The sequence below is a fragment of the Procambarus clarkii genome, chromosome 9 (genome assembly GCF_040958095.1).
Source record: "Procambarus clarkii isolate CNS0578487 chromosome 9, FALCON_Pclarkii_2.0, whole genome shotgun sequence".
In the NCBI taxonomy this organism is placed as follows: domain Eukaryota; kingdom Metazoa; phylum Arthropoda; class Malacostraca; order Decapoda; family Cambaridae; genus Procambarus; species Procambarus clarkii.
The window spans coordinates 50,600,040-50,610,502 of record NC_091158.1 but is presented as its reverse complement, the minus strand read 5'-3'; the positions used below and the strand labels follow the sequence as shown (position 1 = coordinate 50,610,502).

General features: G+C 29.6%; 1 long non-coding RNA gene across 1 annotated transcript in view; it reads right to left on the bottom strand.

The window, feature by feature from the left end:
* LOC138362969 (uncharacterized) overlaps window positions 1-48 on the bottom strand; it is a 9,314-nt gene extending 9,266 nt beyond the window's left edge. Inside the window, exon 1 of the long non-coding RNA XR_011227947.1 lies at window positions 1-48. This exon is cut by the window's left edge and continues 68 nt beyond it. This is a non-coding gene — a long non-coding RNA (uncharacterized lncRNA).
* Between the last annotated feature and the right edge of the window lie 10,415 nt (window positions 49-10,463).

Sequence of the window (10,463 nt, the reverse complement as noted above, 5' to 3'; positions counted from 1 at the left end):
GCTTTCTAAGGCGTCCCTCTCATAACAAAAACAAATCCGTGCATTCATACACAAACAGAGATCCCGTGGTTATGCGAATACTTGCAATTCTTTTACTTAAAATAATAACAATTAGATTAATAATAATTAACATAATTTTTACTCAAGATTCATAAAAATCATTAATACTATTTTAAAAGAAGATTTATAAGACATCTAAAAACAGATATACAGACTTTGTGTGATATTTATTTCAACATTATATATTAATAGAATGTTGTAACTATTATTTTTAAATATTAGGTAGTTTCCAGCTACGTATATCGCATATAAACGTTGCAAAAAGATTTTAGACTGAATTAACACATTACACATTTATGGAGTAATTAACAACAAAACAATCTTTATTTTCATTGCAGAACATAAATCAGAGCATACTAGTGACTCATACATTTAAAATAGTGTGATTTTTAAACAATTCGGTTGTAAACCCGCAGAACCGCCTACCCGCCAAAGACGTAACATAAGAAATGGTATATAATTCATTATTTTAAATTACATATATAATCATTAATAATTTTCGGCAGCTATCGAGGTTCTCCATAGGTAAATTCCTGTACTCTAACAAGATGCTACTTGCTGTTTAGCTGTTTAAATTCTTGGAAAATTGTAATGACCAGCGACATAAAATATAACAATGAAATAATAGCAGGTAACTGTAGGTGAACGAAAAATTAAATTCCAAATTGATTAGATGTTTTTCTAAATATAAAGATCGACCTGAAGGAATTTTGTGAATTATGGACTAATTAAACAAAAAAATAGGTAATTTTACTTGAAGAACAGATACCAGAGAATAGTTAGTGAGTACATTTATATTGTATAATGGGAGAAAGCCCCTGGTATCCGTGAATTAAAATAACCACCTACATTAATTGATAACTAGGAAATAGTATCTGGAAACTTTAGCTGAACGAAAACACAATACCAATTTGTTTAGATGTTTTTCTTAATATAAAGATCAACAGTAAGGAATCTTATTCATTATGGACAAATTAACAAAAATAAACGATAATTTTCATTGAGGACCATATATTAGAGCATACTTAGTCACTTATATATTAAAAGTATTGTGTATTTTGAACCATTGGGGTTGTAAACAAACAGAACGGCCTACCCGAAAAGTCGTAACATAAAATGTTGCATATGTTTGCTAATTTATTATTTGATAAATGATTATTATTAATTTACGACAACTATAGAGGTTTCCCATTAGTTAAATTACTGTAGTCTGACTAAATGCTACTACAAAACATATATAAATCCTGGGAAAGTCACAATGACCAGCGACATTAAAGCATAGAGGGTTAAATAGTAACAGGCAACTGTCGGCGAACGAAAAATTCATTTCCAAATTTATTAGATGTTTTCCTAAATATAAAGATCGATAGGCTGGAATTTTCTGGATTATGGCCTAATTAAGGCAAAAATATATATATTTTTACTTGAAGAACAAATATCAGAGCATAGTCAGTGAGTTATAGAATAATAAGAGTGTGGTATTTCATTGTATAACAAGAGATAGTCCATGGAAGCGATAATAGACGTAGTTTTACACAAAATAACGTCCAAAAACAGCCGTAGAGTAAAACGGCAAATTTTGACGTTCTTTTTCAGAGGACAGGTTGATGGAAGATGTAATGAAGAATATAAGTAGTCATTGCAGTTCTGTAAAAATACGTTTATCTGTAGAAGGCTCTTTATTGCCTGGTGGAACATTAGAAAGTGAATTTTATCTTGATGAGTATGTTTATCTTAAACAATATAATGGTGAAAAAATATACATGTTTACAAATAGCAAAACTGAATATATTCTTCATTTACAATTTCAAGATTTAAATGTAAAAATAATGGATCAACTGATTACACAATGGAATCGGAGAATAATTCAAATTTATAACAAAGACAAAGAGAATTTTTTTTTGAGAGAGAGATTATTAACATAGAAAAGAAAATTTGTGATGAACTATTTCTAAGGATTATGAACATAAAAGATGTAAGAGGTAATTTTACTGGGCGTTTTAAGGGAGTTTACACCAATATTGAAACTAATCTCAGGGAAAAAATCAATGGAATAAAGAAACTTATTGAGGAAGGACAATATCTTAAAGAAATTGAATTAGCTGGTGTAGTTTTGAACTCAATAACAGTATCAAGTCACTACTATTCAAAGAAGGCCTATCAACTAAAAGGATATACTGACAATGACTTTAAAAAGGATATAGATGATTTTGTGAAAATATTTGAAAAAGTAAAACACCATATTCTTGCATTACAAGTTTTACCGGAAAATTGTTGTAGGATTTCTCTCACTTCAACAGTCAGTGATTTACAAGAACCAAAATTTCTAACACTGTTAAATTCAGTCAATAAATTCCAGTTATCGACTGTTTGGAACATAACAGGCATTCCTGTACTTTTTCGTAACTTAAACTGTACAGTCTTAAATATTTGGTCATATAATATTATTCAAATTGTTGAAGCCCCCTTTGATTTAATTGGAGTGACAGCCCTTGTGGATTTTGTTAACATATATGGGGAAGTTGGTCATAAATACAATGAAATTGAAATTATTAATGGTAAACAAGAAACTCGCTTTAATGCTATTATACCAATTTTCACACCTGAGGAGGCTCATGTTATGGGATCACTGATGGAAACTAACCTTTTTGCTAAAATGATGACTTTTGCAGTTTTGAGGAATCCGATTATTAAGGATCACAATGCTCATCTAGGATCATTAGCTGTCTTGTTGATAAAACTCTTTGAGAAGTATCCAATTAAAAGCCGACCCAAGTATGTTTGTAGAATAATTAATAGTATTCAAGCTACTGTTGTTAATGGATACATGAAACGATGGAAACTGAAAAAATATTGGGAGATTTTGAAAAGTGAAAATAATATAAATCAAGCATTAATGACAGAGAGTATCTTAAAATTTGATGGAATATCTCTTAAGTGTGAAACGCTAATTAAACCCATGTTCATAATGTATATGATGATGAGAGATAATAACCCAGAGTCCCCTCAGAATATGAAGACTTTAATAAAGAGAATCATGAAAATAATCATTTTAGAAGATGTGGGCAGATGTGTTTGTAAAGGCAAATTTGAGTATCCTTACTCACATTTTTTTATCACCCCTGATAAATATAAGAAAGAGAAGCAGAAATGTTTGGAACATAATGTTGAAGAATCTGAATATAATATAGAAAATTATTATACATTACATGAAGTTCGAAAAGCTTTAAAACATTTAGATGTGACCAAACTTTGTCCAGCCAATATTTTTCCTTTAAAGGAAATACAAATAAATGGTGAGAAAATTGCAGCCCTTTATTCATGGTCTCATGCAGGAGATTTGTCTTTAAAAACTTTGAGGATATTTGTCATAGAGATGATGAAGGAATTTGAAGAGTATGAAATCGAATTAGTATTGAATGAGTTGTTTAATGACATTTTTTTTTTTAAATGTTTGTATCATGCTTTGAAGTTTCCAAGCTCTCGTGAAAGACTAAAAAAATTTGAGCAAATTGAGGACTATGATAAATGTCGCTTTAATATTAGAAATGAGATGATTAGAGAAGTCATAGAGAAATGGAATCTCAGAGATATTTATAAAAAAAAAGTGGAAAAAAATTGGGTGATGTCATACATGAAAGTTCACCAAGAAATATTGAATCCAATGACACCTAAGGAAATAATGGATAAAGTCCATCAGATGGGATTGTTTAATTGTGAGAAAACATCATTCCATGATATATATATATTCAGATATGATGTTAAAATCTTAACAAATGCTTGTCAGATATCCACTTGCCCCTATTATCTAATTCCCAGTAAGAATTGTGGTCAACATTTATTTATAGAACGATCCCAAATGGGCGAGGCCTTTCCTCATGCTCTTCACAAAACAGCTCATAAGACTAAATATAGTATTAAAAAAGGTCTTGAAGAATTTCAGAATGGAACATATACGAAAAAAGGAAAGAAATTATTAGATTCAACATATAAAGAATACAAAAAACATTTGATACAATTACAAAAAATATATAAACATAATTGATACATGGTAGGGGGATTGTATATTAAACTGATGATTTAGTTTTTTTTTAGAATCAAATTAAAGAAATTAGTTCCTACTGGCGGTGGGAGATTAGTTGTAAGACGTGATACAAAGGAACTCATATCATCTCGAAGTAAATCTGAACGTTCAGTGGCCATAATTTGACGTTTAACATCCTCAAAACTTGTCGCAGAAATAATATTGGCGGGAAATTTATTTCCTCTGCGATTTATGGAATTAATAGAGGCATTAGATAACACCGTTAATTGGAGAAGTAATGCAGAATAATTTATATTAATGTTTTCAAAGCGTCTAAATATATGATGTAAATTTATTAAACTACATAGTTGACCAAGATGTTTATTAACCCCTCTAATATCTGTAGAATATATTAGAGAGATATTGGGGTTGGCAATCTGTAGATGAACAGCATCAATTAACCACCCGGGACAATTGTTGAAGATCGGATGATTATGACAGGTTCCGTATCGTTTGATTTTATCTGTCATTAGGTATTCACACCATACTCGTGCCATTCGCAAGTCAATGAGGTTGTTTATGCCTATTAGTGAGTTATTTTCATAAAGAGCAATATCACGTTTGAAAATGGGATCGACAATATTTGGGATAAGAGGACATTCAAGCAATTTATGTTGTACAAAGTATAAACTATCACTAATATTTTTACAATCATCTATTAATCCTGAATATACCGAATTGGATGATGTTTGATTAATAGGATAGGTAAAATATGGCATTATAGTAGTAGTAGTAGTAGTAGGAGCACTATTAGTAGTGGTGGTGGTGGTAGTAGTAGTAGTAGTAGTAATAGTAGTAGTAGTTAATTTGTACATATCATGTGTTGAATCTAATTGATTCTGAATTGAAGTATGTTGGATCATTTTCCAGAGAAAAGCTGTAATATCAGTTCCTGGTTCCAAAAGTTTATAAAGTTCTTTTTTTTTTTTTACAAATTCCATAGTTACAATGTAATAAAAACATGCATATATATATATATATATACTATAACTAGAGAAATAAAAAAAAATGAATGAACTTGATGAAATACCTTATGAATTAGTTGATGATGAAGGCCAACCTTTAATTAATAATTTAATTGACTTTGATATTCAAAAATTACACTTGGTTCCTAAAATATATTTCCTTTCTATTTTTAAGAAAAAACATAAATATATTCAATCTTTTACTCAAAAGGAATCTGCTTTTGTAGCGGCCTTAACATTAGCATTTATTCAATATGGCAAGAAAAATGGATTTATATTAACAATATCAAATATTGTACATGAGTCCCTCTTAGAACCTAATTGGGGAATGTCAAATACATTTCCTCTTGAAATATATTGGCATCGAAATGGTGACTATTCATCACCCAAAACTTTTACTTCAAACCGAAATCATTATATCTTGAACCGTTTTCATCATATTGAAAAAGAAAACAAAAAATCTAAATTAAATATATTTCAGTATACCATATTTCTTATTCTTATAATTTTAATAACATTATTTTCTTTTTATTATTTGTACATATATTTGTTTGATACCTTAGGAGACTGACTTCCAGCTGCCAATACTATTTGAAGTAACCCACCCCATTCCCTTTCTTCCTCCTAAAAATGTATCTGTATAACATAGAAATAAAATTTTAATATATTATAAAAAAATAGATACAATTATGTCAAATCAAAATCCAGTTTTAAGTGATACAGAAGAGATGGAGGAAAATGATTCGGATACTTCAGTGGAACTGGAAGACTTGAATAACCCCTCAACTTCAACTTCTACTCCAAAGACAAAAAAATCAAAACTAAATCGATCCAGCACGACACAGGATGATGATGATTCGGATACTTCAGTGGAACTGGAAGACTTGAATAACCCCTCAACTTCAACTTCTACTCCAAAGACAAAAAAATCAAAACTAAATCGATCCAGCACGACACAGGATGATGATGATTCGGATACTTCAGTGGAACTGGAAGACTTGAATAACCCCTCAACTTCAACTTCTACTCCAAAGACAAAAAAATCAAAGCTAAATCGAACAACTCCCAAAAAATCAAAGCTAAATCGAACAACTCCCCAAAAATCAAAGCTAAATCGAACAACTCCCAAAAAATCAAAGCTAAATCGAACAACTCCCCCAAAATCAAAGTCAAACCGAACCAACACCCGTCAACGAACACGGGGAACCTCACCAGGCCCAGACACTAGAAGGAGATCATCTTCGGATATTGGATATAACAAACGTATATTATTTCCATTTAAATATTCTATCACGATGAATGATGTGGTAAAAGAGTGTAAATATAAGGTAATAGTATCTGAAAATATAAATCACATTACATTTAACAAGAAATTCTTTACATTTGTAAATTGTAAAACTTTACCATTAAGATTGTTAATTCACCAGTATATTACATTATCAATGTATATAATTATAAATACCAATTATGAACCCAGTTCACGTGGTTCATGTTATCAAGCTGATGGCTCCTATCATTTTCCCATGTCGTTTTGTGGAGATTTGCTCATTATCCGAAAAATATATGACATTGTTGGCCTGGGAGGAATCGGTAGAAATCTTAAATGGAAGATAAATCCAGCTCATGTTTCAGATAATGGTATTCTTTCAAATTATTGTGCACAATACACTGAAAAAATTAATAAATCAGTTTCTAGAAACAGTGAAAATAAAAATATATTCATTTATATGAAATTACTAACTAATTTATGGACATTTTTAACTGTACAAAAATATAATGAGTGGCAAAATGCTCTTAGAAATAATCTTATTGATGAAATTGGAAAATTAAGTAAAATAATGAGAGTAACATGTGAAAATATTTATAAAGTAGGTTTTTGTGTTGAAAAATCTCCAATATATACACCAGAAAATTTTGCCAAATATTTAGATGAAGTAAGAAATATGAAACACTTAAATTGTAATGTTAGTAAAATGTCTAAGGAAGAAGCGATAGAACTTCATTTTTCCCTATTACAAAAATTTAATGATATTATAAAAACTGATACTCATATGTATGAAGTTCAATATTATCTGGCATATATACCACCAGATCATTGGAAGGAGTCTCAAAATGAAAGTAATGAAGTTAACGGAGAACAAGTTTTTTATAACAATTTAAACAAGTTAAACTTTAATCCATATACATGCAAAATATCTATTATGTAAATCCCGTTTTCATTTAATCGAAAGAGAGAGTGAATGAGAGAGAGAGAGAGAGAGAGAGAGAGAGAGAGGAGGACTCAAATAGAAAACGGGATTCAATGAGATGATAACAGTTTCCTGTCAGGCTATATACAAGACAGAGCCCCTCCACACATTCTTCACAGTTGCTCTCCACACGGGACCAGGTCAGTGTTCTCATTTCCTTACCATAACAGATTTTTTTTTTTTATATATTATACCAGAGTGTTTGTTTTTTTTACAGTGAAACTGTGGGTATGGGTTGTTAATGTCATCCCAATATTTTTGTGCTTGTGAATTATTTTTAAAATTTGGGTTTTAATCTTTTAATAGTGACGAAAATATATCTTCGTTTCCCTTAAAAAAGTCGCTTAATGCTGTAATGATAATGTGACGGTACTGTGGTAATTCTCCAAATTCGGAACTATTTAATATATCCACCGTAATGAGATGAGGTGGAATATTTTGTATATAATCATAAAAACATACAAATATACGGAAAAAAGGAGATACTAGATTTTTACAGTTTAGTGTTTTATTTTCTTTGCTCATGGTATTGCCTAACTTTATATTTTTAAGGGATAAGCTATTTTTATATACAATTAGGAGGAAAATTATATAATAGTCTAAAGCTTGTCCTCGTATGTCATAAACTGTCCAATATAAAGCATCCATAAACTTTTCATCATTCAGATATTTCTCGCTCTGTGAGGCAATGAGACAGAGCCGATCCACACTTGATTCACAGTTGATCTCCATCCACGCGATCAGGTCAGTGTTCTCATTTCCTTGCCATAAAGGATTTTTATTTTGATATTCTAATAGACTGTGATATATATCACTATGGTTCTCAGATAAATATGCAAGTGATGGTTTTATAAATGGTGAATTAATTTTATAGCAAGAATATATTAGGCGATATAAAATAGGAATATATAAATATTTTTTAAAAGTATCCAATAGTTTTAAATCATGGAGATAAATCATGTGATATAGTGCGCCATGAATTGCTGATTCCATTGACTCGTTTGGCAATATATCTGTAAAGAGAGAATGAAATATTTCACCAATGGCATGAATCATAATGCGGAAAGTAATATTTTCATTAAAATAGATTGGGATGGTTTCAGATTTTTGAGCAACATTTATAAATTCTTTAACTGCCCATATATTTGTATCATTTACATCGCCCAGTTTATTTAGAAAAAATACGGAATATTCACGAAGTTTGTCAGATATAAATTTAAGAGAATTTTCTGACCACTTTTCAATTTTATTTAATAAATTATTTTCATGAAGTATTTTTTGGAATTCAGGAGACATTTTGAATTTTCCACTTTTTATCTTACCAGAAATATTTCTTTTTCTGTGTGAAGAAATAAATATACTTTGTAATTTGGGAATCAAGAGTTTAAATATACATGATATTGATAGCAATTCATGGCTTAATTTTTCTCCATTATCGCCTAATTCCCATATATTTTCAGTTTCCAGTGTATTGAGAGCGGAAAATATAAGATCTGGAATGTTAGTCATCACACCATGTCTAGGAAGAAAAATGTTAGTATCACGTATATAAAACGTCATGTTAACTTCCCTGACCAATTCTGGTGGAAGGATAGTTTCAATGGGGATCACTCGACTTATGATTTGAATAAACCAATTAGTTAATCTACGGGGATCTAGAATAAGATTATTTTCTGTTGTAGATATATCTAGAAGAACCACTGGAAGACATCCCACAATACGTGTATCTTCTTCCTTTTGTTTGTGCTCCGTAAAAGTTGATTCCAAAGAAGTTAATGAATTTAATTTTAGTTTGAATAGGTCACTAATGTATTTACGATTGGCCCAAGTTATAATTACATCCCCTCCAGGAGTGTTGAGTATTTCTTTAATTGAAAGTGTACATGTTTTTTTATGGACATCATCTTCGTCTTTATACTGAAATACGATTTGTGAACTAGGTGGAGAGGCTACAAAAACATTTGATGGTTTTTTATGCCAGTTAAAATTCGTATCCATTTTTTTATGTAAAAAAAAACTTAAAATTATGTTTAAAAAAATGTTAACATTCATAATAATTTTAATAGCATCAGGGAGTGTGGATAGTAATGAACTTGAAGTTATTATCAAACCTGGTGTTGTTTTTGCCCGCCAGTATAAAACACTGTTAGTAGATTCACAGGAAAGATTGTTCTATAGTTTCAACTTTACAATTTATGAAAACATTTTCAATCAATTTTTAACTCTTTTGAATAGTTGTAAGCAAAAATGTCCTTTTGAAACATTTAATGGAATTTATAAACTTATTCGAATTATTAATCGACAACAAGAACTTATAAAAAAATATAAATTTTTAAAAAATTCTGATACAATAATATCCAATGATCATTTTGTATGGAAATATCCACATAAAGAAATTATTTCTGAACAAATTATTTTTTTCAAGGAAACAATTGAAATGTTAAATTCAATTAACCAAACAGAATTAAATCGTAGAGAATTGTGTGTATATATCAGTTTTATACATAGTACCATAAATACAATTATATCAGACATTGAACACACAGAAGTAGAATTAGATTTAATGTATTCTACAGGAATACTCTCAAGATATATTTTCAATCGTTTACCATTTGAAAAGGACTTAATTCAGATTCGAAATCGAAAAAAGTTGATCTTTAATGATTCATCAATTGATGATTTAATGTCAATTTATTATAAACTCTGCCGGGTGTCAGTATATTATACTGATAACAGGTTTATATTAGTAGTTTATTTTCCCATAGTTACCACCAATAATCCACCTAATCATGGATTTTTGTATTCAGTAATACCAGTTTATACAAATGTTAACGAAAAATGGAGTGCATCTTTAGAAGTTGAAGATAACAAGTACTTAATGGTATTACAAATTGAAAGTGAATATTGGTATATGGTAATGTCAAAGGAAAACTTTGATGTTATTAATAGTACCTTAGTCATCATTAGTTTTTCATATTTTAATTTAAATACACACAAATCTCACAATTGTATTAGTGCTGCTTTTAATCAATCTGATGAGGCTATTTTAGAATTATGTAATTATAAATTAACACAAAAATTCAATCCTATATTTATACCTATTGT